This window comes from Capra hircus, unplaced genomic scaffold (genome assembly GCF_001704415.2).
Source record: "Capra hircus breed San Clemente unplaced genomic scaffold, ASM170441v1, whole genome shotgun sequence".
Classification (NCBI taxonomy): Eukaryota; Metazoa; Chordata; class Mammalia; order Artiodactyla; family Bovidae; genus Capra; species Capra hircus.
The window spans coordinates 1-12,438 of NW_017189909.1; the positions used below are offsets into that span (position 1 = coordinate 1).

Below are 12,438 nucleotides of genomic sequence, written 5' to 3' on the forward strand. Positions count from 1 at the left end.
TGGAGAGAATGAGTGGAGGGAGTCTGAGAGGCACCCCCAAGGGACAGCTGAGGGCTCTTTTGGACAATTTCTGTTGGTCGCAGCGATCTTTGCTGAGGTGAGATATGTAGAGTTATAAGTGGCAAACACTGGTGCCATACGCGAGCTCTCGATGCAGTAGTTTAACAGAGGCACTGGGGCACCATGGGGAGACAAGGAAAAGTGGGCTGAGAAGGAAGTTTAAAAAGGTCATGGTCACTGTAACTGAGTTTGAGATGTTTCCTTATGTCTAAGGTGTTAATAGTTATCTCAATGTTTCAGCCAATGATTAAATCAGGTACTAATTTTGTCTTTTGAAAAGAAATATAGTCATCACCACTTATCGGCAGAGAATACATTTCAGTCTCCCCAGGGCACATCTGTAACCTCACATAGTATCAAACCCTATATACATAATGGTTCTTCTATACAACATGCCTGTGATGCAGTTTATTTTATAAAAGCACAGTAAGAGATTGGCAACTGCCTAGTAATAACAGGAAAGTGAAGTGAAGTTGCTCAGTCGTGCCCAACTCTTTATGGCGTCATGGGCTGCAGCTCCCTGTGCTCCTCTGTCCATGGGGTTTCCCAGGCGAGAATTCTGGAGTAGGTGGCCATTTCCTTCTTCAGCGGATCTTCCCGACTCAGGGATCGAACCCGGGTCTCCCAAATTGTAGGCAGACACTTTACCATCTGAGCCACCAGGGAAGGTGTATAACAATATACTTTTATAAAAGTTTTGTGAATGTAGTCGCTATGTAAAATATATTACTGTACTAATGGAGTGATTTTTTTTTCTCCCTAAGTAAGCACTTATTACGCTCTGTGGCCATAACTTTTGCAGTTTGAGATTTGACAGCAATACTAACCCAGATTTACTTTCTCATCTTCACATTCACCAGAGATATTAACAACCTCAGCATGCAATTTTTTTTCTTTTATATCAAATTGAGAACTTCAATCTTTTCGCTTAAAGGTAGCACTTAATGGATTTTCTCTGGCAAATCTAAATGGACAGCATCACTCCACTTATGATTTGGGGACATTATTGAGTAAAATAAGAGTGACTTGATCTCAAGCCCTGTGACATCTCAACAGTCATTGTGGTAACTGAATGACAAACTGGTGGGATGTGCAGGAGTAAGGAAAGATTCAGATTCTGGGCAGGAGGAAGCATGGTGGTGTGAAATTCCAATTACACTCCTCAGAATTACCTGCAGTTTAAAATGTACGAGTTACATATTTCTGGAGTTTTCCAATTAATATTCTTGGGGAACAACTGAGGGTTAACTGAACACACAGAGGGTGACATCTGAGATCAGAGGGGATGACCTTGTCTGATGATTGCTTTTAGGTGGAAAAAAACACGAGAAGGGGCCACTTGAAGCCAAAAGTGATTGCAAATGGCCCATCTCTTCCCATGTGAGGAAGCACAAGCACCACTACAACCTGGGAAAAAGACCACCGTGTCCAAATCCAGAGATGAGGACAATGATGATGCTGAGGTCATCTTTGTTGGAGTGGATCATGTCAGTGAGGATGCTGAAACCCTCTATGTCGGAGTGACTTCAACTTCAAAGCCAGTCATTTCTAACGTTTTGAACAGAGTGACCAGGGACTCATCTTCAAGAAGAAAGAAGGGCCATGTGAATCCAGATCCCTCCTGCACGTTGCAACCTGCAAATCTCAGGACCTCAGCAACAGATCCAGCTGCCATTTCACCAGCTTCTGAGTCTGTATGGGGAGGAAAAGGCAGTTCTATTATTTCTGGGCCTTCGCCTAAACCTGATTATAAAATGAGCTCTCCGGAAACTGTCCTTCACAATACAGGATTGCTCTCTCCGCGGCTTCACTGTCTCTCTGGAGCTGTTCTCTCATTAGGAGGCAAGGATGAAAGCCCTCTTAATTCAAAGCGATGTCCCACTTCAGATGTGAAATTTAACAGTGGGAATTCCAAAAGACCCAGACTCGGTGATGGAATCCCAGGCAGACATCCCTCCATCATGGCCCCTCTAGGTATCTCTGCTACAAAGAACACGATAATGACCTTGGAAGATTCCCTGACCTCACCAAGCCATGTTCATGGTGAGGCATCATTTTCACAGACTCATGCCAATGACCAGGAGTGCTTCCATCTTATGGATCCAGAAAGAACATGTAATTTGTAAGGGCTAGAGAAAATGGACTTTTTGACTCTTGCAAGTCAGAGCAAGACTGTTGACCCCATGATAGGAAATCTGATCATGTTACTATGACTTTTACTATGGCAGCATGCAAGAGATGGCAGCCAGAACAGAAGACTCACACAGCCTTTAAATGCCTCAGCTGCTTGAGAGTTCTAAAACATGTCAAGTTTATGACCCACGTTGACAAGGTCAAGCCTCAGCAGAATCCAGGGATATCCTCAGGATGGACGACGTCAGCAAATGGACAAAGATAAAGAAAGAGATAAGGAAAGAATTACATGTGGTGACCAAGCTTCAGTGGGCGAGGCCCGTTTACTTCATTTTCCTCGGGGCTTTTATACCTTGAGTTATACATACAGCAAGGTGGAAAATGCAGAGTCAACTCAACATTCCATCAGTAATAACTCTTAGGGATATCAGGTTCCTTCCTGCAAGAGTCTTACTTTTTGTACATTATCTTCTGGCCTGGAGGCCTGTTGATATTTTATGACCTCTTTTTGATAAAGATTGGTCAGCCAGAACAATAATTGTCCCTTAAAGTGTTTCTTCGTAAATTCTTAGTCTGTGTTACCCTTAAAGTACAGAGTTACATTTTTATGGGGCAAAGAGTCAGTGGGTTACAACAAAGAAAGAACTTATTAACTCAAAGTCTAATGTTGCTAATGCTAAAGCTACTGCTTGGTATTTCTATATCTTAACTATATGCACTCCCAGGAACACAATGGATAAGGGATGTGAGAACTTGGCAGCAAGCATTGGCTCAACAATGTTGCAACAGTCTGGATAAACCTGCCAAGTAAGCTAGAATGCGAACAGGGGGGTTGAAACACTCTTTTCCTGCCCAGGAGATTTATCAGCTAGAGCCCTAAGTTAACTCTTTCCAGGGAAAGGTGGTCGGGGACAGCCCCCTGTTAATGCTAAAAGAGTTGGTGAAAGACGTAAAATAGTAAGACAGACAGAGTCTGGTTTTGGGGTAGATGCTCAAGCAGGTCCAGGGGGTCCGTCGAGTCCTGAGGCCTTGCTTATCAGGACTCTTCCGCATGACCTTGTCATGGATGGGATGGCCCAGGGAGTCCCTCGAGTTTTGCATGATCTTGTCATGGCTGGGATCTCCCGGGCTGGCTCCCAGCACCACGTGAGGAACCATCTGGAGCTTGAGAGGCAGAAGGGTGACAGCTGGGAAATCCACACTACCTGCCAGCACTGCCACCACCAGTTTCCCACCTCGTTCCAGCTGCAGTGTCACATTGAAAGTGTCCACGCTTCCTGGCAGCCCTCCACGGTCTGTAATATCTGTGAATTGTCCTTCAAAACAGATCAGGTTCTCTTACAGCACATGAAGAACAGTCACACACCTGGCAAAATGCCCTATGTGTGCCGTGTTTGCAATGACAGATTGCCAACCTTTGGCAATGCAGAGGCGTATTTTAGAACATGAACGATTTGCTTTGTCTTTTTTGCCTCGAAATTTTCTAACGGGTGACATCCTTTGTAAATCATGCCTGGAGGCACTGGAACAGGAGGGTCTTTCCATGTTCCAAGTGCTGGCTACAGTATTTGAACCTGAAGGAAAAGACAGAGAACCAAACCAAGAATCATCAATCATTCAAAAAGCCAGAGCAATTGCAAGGGTTGCCTCCTGAAACAGAGGTCATGATCCAAAGTTCAGTTCAGCTGGCACTGAGAGAGACAGCATCCATCATTGTGAGGAACACTGACTCCCAAGCACCACCCAGAAAAATTGCAAAGAAAATTGTCTGTGAACACAAAATACTCCAGACGTGTTGCAGCAAGGGATCTGGCTAAAAAATTATGTTCTACCCTCCTCCAGAAATTCAAAATAGCCCTATTGAGGTTCCGCCACCTGTACAGAAAGACCCTGCCTGGCTTTTGATGTTCAGTTGCTCAGTCGTGTCTGACTTCCTGTGACCCTATGAACTTCAGTATGCCAGGCTGCCCTGTCCATCACCATGTCCTGAAGCTTGCTCAAACTCATTCCATTGAGTTGCTGATACCATCCAACCATCCCATCCTCTGTCATGCCTTCTGCTCCTGCCTTCAATATTTCCCAGGATCAGGTTCTTTGTTTGTTTGTTGTTTCTTTGTTTCCCAATGAGTTGACTCTTCTCATCAGGAGGCCAAAGCACTGGAGCTTCAGCATCAGTTCTTCCACTGAATATTCAGGGTTGATTTCCCTTAGGATTGACTGGTTGGATCTCCTTGCAGCCCAAGGGACTCTCAAGAGTCTTCTCCATTCTCCAGCACGACAGTTCGAAAAGATCAGTTCTTCAGCACTCAGCCTTCTTTATGGTGGAGCTCTTCCATCTGCATCTAACTACTGGGAAAAACATAGCTTTGACTTTATGGGCATTGGTTGGCAAAGTAATGACTCTGTCTTTTAATACACTGTCTAGGTTTGTCACAGCTTTTCTTCCAAGAGTGAGCATCTTTTAATTTCGTGGCATCAGTAACCATCCACAGTTATTTTGGAGCCCACGAAAATAAAGTCTAGTTACTGTAAATGAGATTGTACTCGTTTCTCTACTATCAATCTCTACTATCAAGTAGCTTTGAAACCTCCATGTTCCTTCCTGGCCACTTTCTGCTCCTCAAAGGAACCACTTCTCTGATCTCTAGCAGCAGGGATTCATTTTTCTTGGTTTCAAATTTTAAATAAATAGAGTCACACAATAGACATTCTGTTCCCCTGGTCTTGGTATTCGTTTAAATAAGTGAGATGCATTCGCATCCTTATTTTATGTAGCTGTGGAACATTCGTTTTCCTTGCTGGGTAGAATTCCCTTGGATGAATGAGCATAGACTTCTATGTCGATTTTACTGTGCCTGAAATTTGAGGCTCTTATTTTGGCTTTTTGAATAAGCTGCCTATGAACCTGTGTGTGTCTTTCATAGTAATTTCTCTAGGATAGCTATATCTCTATGTCCAGATATGAGATTTTCTGATAATGCATGTGGTAGTGGTTTAGTTGCTAAGTGGTATTTAACTCTTAGAAACTCATAGACTCTAGCCCACCATGTTCCACTGTCCATAGGATTTTTCAGGCAAGAATACGATAATGGGTTAGCATTTCCTTCTCCAGAGGATTTTCCTGACCCAGGATTCAAACCTGGATCTCCTCCATTGCAGGCAGATGTTACTGACTGAGACATTCTAATATGCAGGTACAGTCAAATGCTTTTTTCCAAACTGATTGAAACAATGTGTATTTCCACTAAAGGTATGGGCATTTCCATTTCAACCAAACACTTGGCACTGTCAGTCTGTTTCAGCATATAACTGAGCAAGACCCTTCAGGGTTTTCCCAGTGATAGACCACTCCCCGCTCACCCCCCACCAATATACCCTGTCTCTTATTTGTAGAAAATCTGTAGGTCCCAGACCTTCCATGAGTTTCAAAGAACAAATTTAATTAGCAGTGAAAAACTGCAGAATCAAGAAAAACATCAAGTAAGACAAACAATAATTTATTGTTGGGTAGTCATGTTCACTTTTTGCGATCCCATGGACTGTGGAACACCAGGCTTCTCTGTCCTTCACCATCTCCTGGACCTTGCTCAAGCTCAACTCCATTGAGTCCTGATGCCATCCAACCATCTCATTCTCTGTCATCCCCTTCTCCTCCTGCCGTCAATCTTTTCCAGCATTAGGGTGTATTCCAATGAGTCAGCTCTTCCCATAAGGTGGTCAAAGTATTGGAGATTCACTTTCAGTATCATTCCTTACAGTGCATATTCAGTGGTGATTTCCTGTAGGACTGACTGGCTTGATCTCACTGCCAGTCAAAGTGACTCTCAAGAGTCTTCACCAACACCGCAGTTCAAAAGCATTGGCTCTTTCATGCTACACCGCCTTTATGCTCCAACTCTCACACCCATGCATGACTAGTGGGAGAACCATAGCCTTGACTACCTGGACCTTTGTTGGCCAAGTAATGTCTCTGCTTTTTCATGTGCTTTCTAGGTTTGTACAGCTAGCATCTTTTAATTTCATGGCTGAAGTCACCATCTGCAGTGATTTTGGAGCTCAAGAAAATAAAGTCTGTCACTGTTTCCATGGTTTCTTCATCTATTTGCCATGAAGTGATGAGACCTTTAACTGTGTGGACCACAGCACTGTGTGGAAAATTCTTAAAGAGATGGGATGCCAGACCATCTGACCTGCCTCCTGAGAAATCTGTATGCAGGTCAAGAAACAACAGTTAGAACTGGACATGGAACAAGGGACTGGTTCCAAATAGGGAAAGGAGTACGTCAGGATTATATACTATTGCCCTGCTTATTTAACTTAAATGCAGAGTACATCATGCAAAACACTGGGCTGGATGAAGCACAATCTGGAATCAAGATTGCTGGAGAAACAGCGACAACCTCAGATATGCAGATGATGCCACCCTAAAGGCAGAAAACGAAGAGCCTCTTGATGATGGCAAAAGAGGAGAGTGAAAGACTGGCTTAAAACTCAAATTTCAAAAAATGAAGATCACAACATCTAGTCCCATTATGGCAAAGAAATTGTGAAAAATTGAAAATAACAGCAGATTTTATTTGCTTGGACTCCAAAATCACTGCGGATGGTGAATGTAGCCACAAAATTAAAGGAAGCTAGCTGCTTGGAAGAAAAGCTATGACAAACATAGACAGTATTAAACAACAACAACAACAACAACAACAGCAACAACAACAACAACTAAGGCATCACTCTGCTGACCAAAGTTCTTATAATCAAAGCTACGGTGGCTCAGACAGTAAGGAATACACTTGCAATATGGGAGACCTGGGTTTGATCATGGGAAGGAGATCCCTGTAGTCCAGTGGGAAGGAGATCCCTGTAGTCCAGTGGAAATACTCAGTGCTCCCAAATTAGGGTGTCCAAGTTCATCCCCCGGTCGGGGTATTAGATCCCACATACTGCAACTAAAAAAACTGCATGTGACAATTAAAATTCCTGCTCCCACATGCTACAATGAAGATTGACGAGCCCTTGTGCTGGAACTAAGACCAAGCACAGCCAAGTAAATGAATAAATATTTGAAAGAAACAAAGAAAAATATATGAGAATTCCCTGTTAGTTCAGCATTTAGGACTTTATGCTTTCATTGCCAATGGCCACGGTTCAACACCGGGTTGTGGAACTAAGATCCCACATATTCTGTGGCATGACCAAACAAAAACCCAGAAAAATAATTGACGACGACAGAACTCCCAAAGTTTGAAAACGAAGCACTATAACTGCAAACAGGCTGAGGGTAGAGTAAAGTTTTCCAGGAACCCAAAGTGCAAAAGTGGCACCTCTATAATTCACAAGCATCTTTAATGTTGTGGTTTAGGCTCCTCCTACTCCTGCTTCTGAAACTAAATAACTTATTTCTCCTAAGGTAAATTATTATGGGAAAAATAGTTGAACTGAATGATATCAAAAACAGCAAATTTTTGAGACAGAGCTAAATCAGTTTCATGTGTTAATATGCATTACATTTGAAATGAAGAAAGGTTGGCAAAACAATGACCTAAGTCAGTGCTATTCACAGACATTTCTGCAGCAATAGAAAATTTTTTAATAATTGTTACGTGTATTCCATGATAGGGATGATCAGCTTTTCACATGTATAAATGCTTATTTTTCTTTTCTGTGAGGTGTTCTGTTTATATCCTTTATCTGAATCTTCAGATGGAGTGTTCATCTGGGAGGGTTTCTTTTTTTTTTTTTTTTTGCCTTGCTGTGAGGATTAAGGGATCTTAGATCTTCAACCAGGGATTGACTCTCTGACCCCTGCAGTAGAAGCACAAATCTCTAACAACCCGTTCACTAAGGAATTCTCCATAAAAAGTATTTTCTATGTCCTTGTCTAATATGCCACTTTGCAAATGTTAAAATGTAGCCGGTGTGACTGAGGTATTAAATCTTTGTGTGTGCTCAGCGGCTTCAATCTGTCCAACTTTTGTGACCCCGTCAGTGTAGCGCACCAGGCTCCTCTGAACCCACATCTTTTACATCTCCTGTATTGGCAGGCAGGTACTTTACCACTAGCACCAACTGGGAAACCTATTAAATCTTTACTTTAATTTAAAATTAAAAGTTATGGCTAGAAGCTTGAACCATATCTTCCTTACAAAGGAGTTTCAATTGACTTGTATACTCAGTAATTTGTGTACCTCTTAGATATTTTCCTCAAGATGAGATTCTATGCCCCTCCCTAAATGTAAGCTGCTTTTAGTGGCTTGTTTCCAAGAACAGAATATGTCAGTAGGAAGGAGACAACTTTATAGCAGAAGAACTAGTGGTAAGTCATATTGCTAGTATGAATCCTTGATGGGAAGTGATGAGAAAGATATTTTGCCTTGGAAGTATAGTTCTAAAATTATATAAACCCCAGGGCAATCAGGAGGGACATACCAAACCGATATCGAGAGTCATTCTGCAAAATACCTGTCCCTGAAGGACTCCTGAAAACTGTCAAAAGTCATGAAAACTCGGTGTGTCCAAGTGAAGCAAGTCTTCCTCAGTGCGATAGTCCTAGGTGATACTACAAGAAACAGGATGAATTAAGTATCTTTGTCAGAATCTTCTTTCCATGGGTCAAGCCATTCCCCAGCCTCCTGTTATTCAGTGAGTTTAAGAATGCTTGTGCCTTGCACTCCTGCCCCTTAACCTGGGAAAGCCTATCATTGAAGGGCGTCCTGTCCAGTGTCCCAGTGCACCTGTGTGCTGACCTTGGGATCTTCTGTGAATTTACACATCCACCAATCGGCGTCTCTCCACAACCACACATGCTGCACTGGAAGCTGCTTCAGGCTGCCTTCGGAAGTGCTCAGGGAGGAGGTGGACAGGGAGCTCCAAGGGCAGGACATGGTGCCTACTGACGCCGTCTCCAATAGTGCTGGACATGGTGTCTTCAGCTCCTGAAACACCCGTGTTCCCTGTACACGTTTGTGTCTCTGTATCAAGCCTGTAATTGTATACACATGTATGCTTGTGTTGCCTGTGTTTAAGTGTGTATGTGTGTGTGTGAGTCTGGTCCAGGGAAAAAGCAGAGATGAAGGCAACAAGAGAGGAGATGCCAAGCAACCAGAAGAGGAGACACAAGGCATCACAAGTCTGAGGGTGGTTGCTCACTGTATCTCCGCAGTGCCCCTGTCCAGGATGGGAATGAGGAAAGGAGGCCAGTAATAACACAGGAACTTGGCTCCAGAAATCTGCAATTAGACAAAATACAGAAACACGCTCACCATTTCTACCGTGTTGTATTAAGTGTTTGGACCAGGAAGAGTGGGTGCATGGTCTCTGGATTCACCCAGGGCAAGTCAGGTGGTGTGGGGATTTAAAACCACCGCCTGTGGAGCCCACAGTCTGTGTGGACATGAGCCAGCATGTGGAAATGGTGGATGCAGATACAGAGGACCTGGGATGGTTGAGGAGGCTAAGGTCTTGTTTGGAAGGAAGAGACCTGAAGGAGAAAGAGACACAGATTGCCTGCTGCCCTGGAGACTTGTTCCACACACATAAAAAGGAGACCCGGGAAGGTCCTGGACCAGTGCTGCCCAGGATCAGCCCATCAGCCAGCACGCTCTCTCCATGAGGGTGACACACACTGGCACGATGCGACAGGAAATGCAAGACATGCTAAGGTAGGTTGTCCATTCAAAACCACAGGCATCCTAAGAGAGACAAGGTGTGAGCGTGGCATGGCTCCAGGCACTTCCAGTCTCCCTGATAGTGCAGAAAGGCGAAGAAAGTGCAGGTGTTGGTGTACGTGTGTGCTCCTCTGCCAGGGCATGCCTATGAGGGAGGGAACAGGCAGGAAGCAAGGATGGTGGGCTCATTGCATGTCCCAAGGGACCTCAGGAGAGTGGGAGACAGGGAAGCCCCTGGGGGTAGTTCAGGGCCTGCTGGTTTTCAGGGTCTAGGGAAAATCCTGCCAAAGATACCCCATGGCTCATGCTGGAAGCCCTGATGTAAATTCCTTCTTTCATCTGGGCCTTGCCCATGGCTTTTGGGGCCTGAGGGGCAAAGGTGTGTGTCTGCACTTGAGAGAGGATTCTAGCAGTCTTGCTGGAGCAGGCTGTCTGATGATAGGGGATTTGCACCATTTGAAACTCAGAGGGAAGCTGTGTCCTGGGTGACCGACTTTGATATCCTTGTGCCCAACCGAGGACTGGTTTCCTAGGCACATGGGCTCTGTAGGTAAGCAGGGATGCCTGACTGTAAGGAGTCCTACCTGGGCCTAATGAGACCAATGGAAAGAGAGTATTTGCATTTAGCAAATCAGTGAGGGCGGGTGGAATCAAACCCTCTTGTTGTTTTTGAGATAGAAAAGCTGCTATCTGCCCAAGGGAGGCTTGAGCTGTGGGCTCAGTAAGGGCAGGTGTCCCAGGTCATCATCTGTTTGGGGATTTCTTGGGTTAGGGTAGTCATAAACAGAAGGGACTACGTGTGGAAATACCAGCTTATCTTTATGGCCTCAGGTTGCACGCCTTGTATCAGAATTGGCCCTTTTTCTATGTGCACCTTACTCACTAAATTGTTATGTGTTTATTTATTTTTAAAGCTTTATAACATTTTATTGAAATACACATATAGAAAAATACATAAATCATGAGTGTACAGTTCAATGGATACTCAGAAACTAAACACATCCACGTAATTATCATCCAAATCAAGAAACAACTGGCAACCCTGAAAACTCTCTTGTGTCTCTCCCAATCACCGCACTCCAAAGATAACTAGGATATCTGACTTTCAACACATAGATTAGTTTTGTCTCTTTTGGACCTTTACATGAACGGAATCATACAGTATACATCTCTGTGTCTAGCTTACATTACTTAACATTATACTTAATGAGACATATCTATGTTTTCCATGCAGCAATAGCTTGTTCGTTCTTGGGCTACAGTTCAAAATCTTTCTTCAGTGTAAATCTTGGCAAATTCATGTTTAAGAAGTAGATTGGAGATGCCCAGCTGGAGTTTTTATCAAGTTCAATTTTCAGTTGACTTTCCATGTTTCAGTGAAGACAGTTTCTGCCTCTTTTTTTGGACCACTATTTCACAAGTCCTGACATGCAGAAAATCTTCCTGACAGTCTGAATGTTCCTTCCCAAGAATGCTTTTTATATTATCTAAATACTCTCCCTGGGACCATTATATTTTTCCAATGATAGAAGACTATTATTGTTCCCTCTTAGTCATCTTTTTGGCACTAGTGCCTTTCTTCTTGCTTTCGTATAACAACGTCTGAATGTCTTTCTACCTTCTGCAATCATTTTGATGTTTAGGGTCCAAACCCATCTGCAAAATTCCGAGGACCATGTCCAGCCAATGGACACACACTGGGTTGTAAACAATTTTCATCTAAGAGAAGAATTTGTTTTTCTATTTTCAATTTCTATATTTTTTATTTATTTTACTTTACAATATTGTATCGGTTTTTCCAAACATAAACACGAATCCTCACAGCATTGGATCACACACAGGCCCATCACAGTCCCTGGGGGCCGATGGAGGCTCGGGCATCTCTTTGGCCTTTTCCTGCTAAAGGGAGATAGCACTTGGAAGCACAGGTAGACAGGTGCACATCGAAAGCTACACAGATAGAAAGAACAGGGGGCCTCATTCAGAATGTTGTGGGCCCTAAGGGGTGGAAGGCTAGCAAAAGGGACACGAATATGACCAGGAATGACCTAGATAGGTGCACACCAAGAAGACAGTTGTCCAAGTCAGCTGAGCCCAGACGTCCTTGTTTTCTAGTCCCCAAAAGGGTTGCACAGACAATGGATCAGAATAGCCTGACTGGTACTGGGAAGCTGCCCAAGGTGATGGGAGAATGCAGAACGCAGGTGCCTGTCACTCAGCTGTCCAGGGCGAGCCGTTTCCAACCTGCCCCATTCTCTGCAGATCGGTCCCTGTCAGGAGCAAATGCCAACATTTTGCAGCCTTTGAGGCTAAATCACAGAGTTAGAAGTGCAACCTGACATGATCAATGAGCATGTGAAAGAAAATAACCAGGACAAAGAAACTCGGGTGGTTACCAAAACTCATGTTCCTGGAGAAGAAAGCTTGTACTTCTGTATATCTGCAAGTTTCCTGTCAGGGATATTAGTGTGGACACACGCATGTGTGTGCATATGTGATCCAAAATCGCCTGACAGTACACTTGTGAATATGAAGTGTTGGAACTGACCGAGCCAGGCGATGGAAGTCGGATAGCGAAAAC

The 12,438-nt window shown here is 43.7% G+C and overlaps 1 pseudogene; it reads left to right on the plus strand.

Moving 5' to 3' along the window:
* Positions 1 to 2,198: 2,198 nt before the first annotated feature.
* LOC108634728 lies at positions 2,199 to 4,010 on the plus strand (annotated as a pseudogene).
* Positions 4,011 to 12,438: the final 8,428 nt, after the last annotated feature.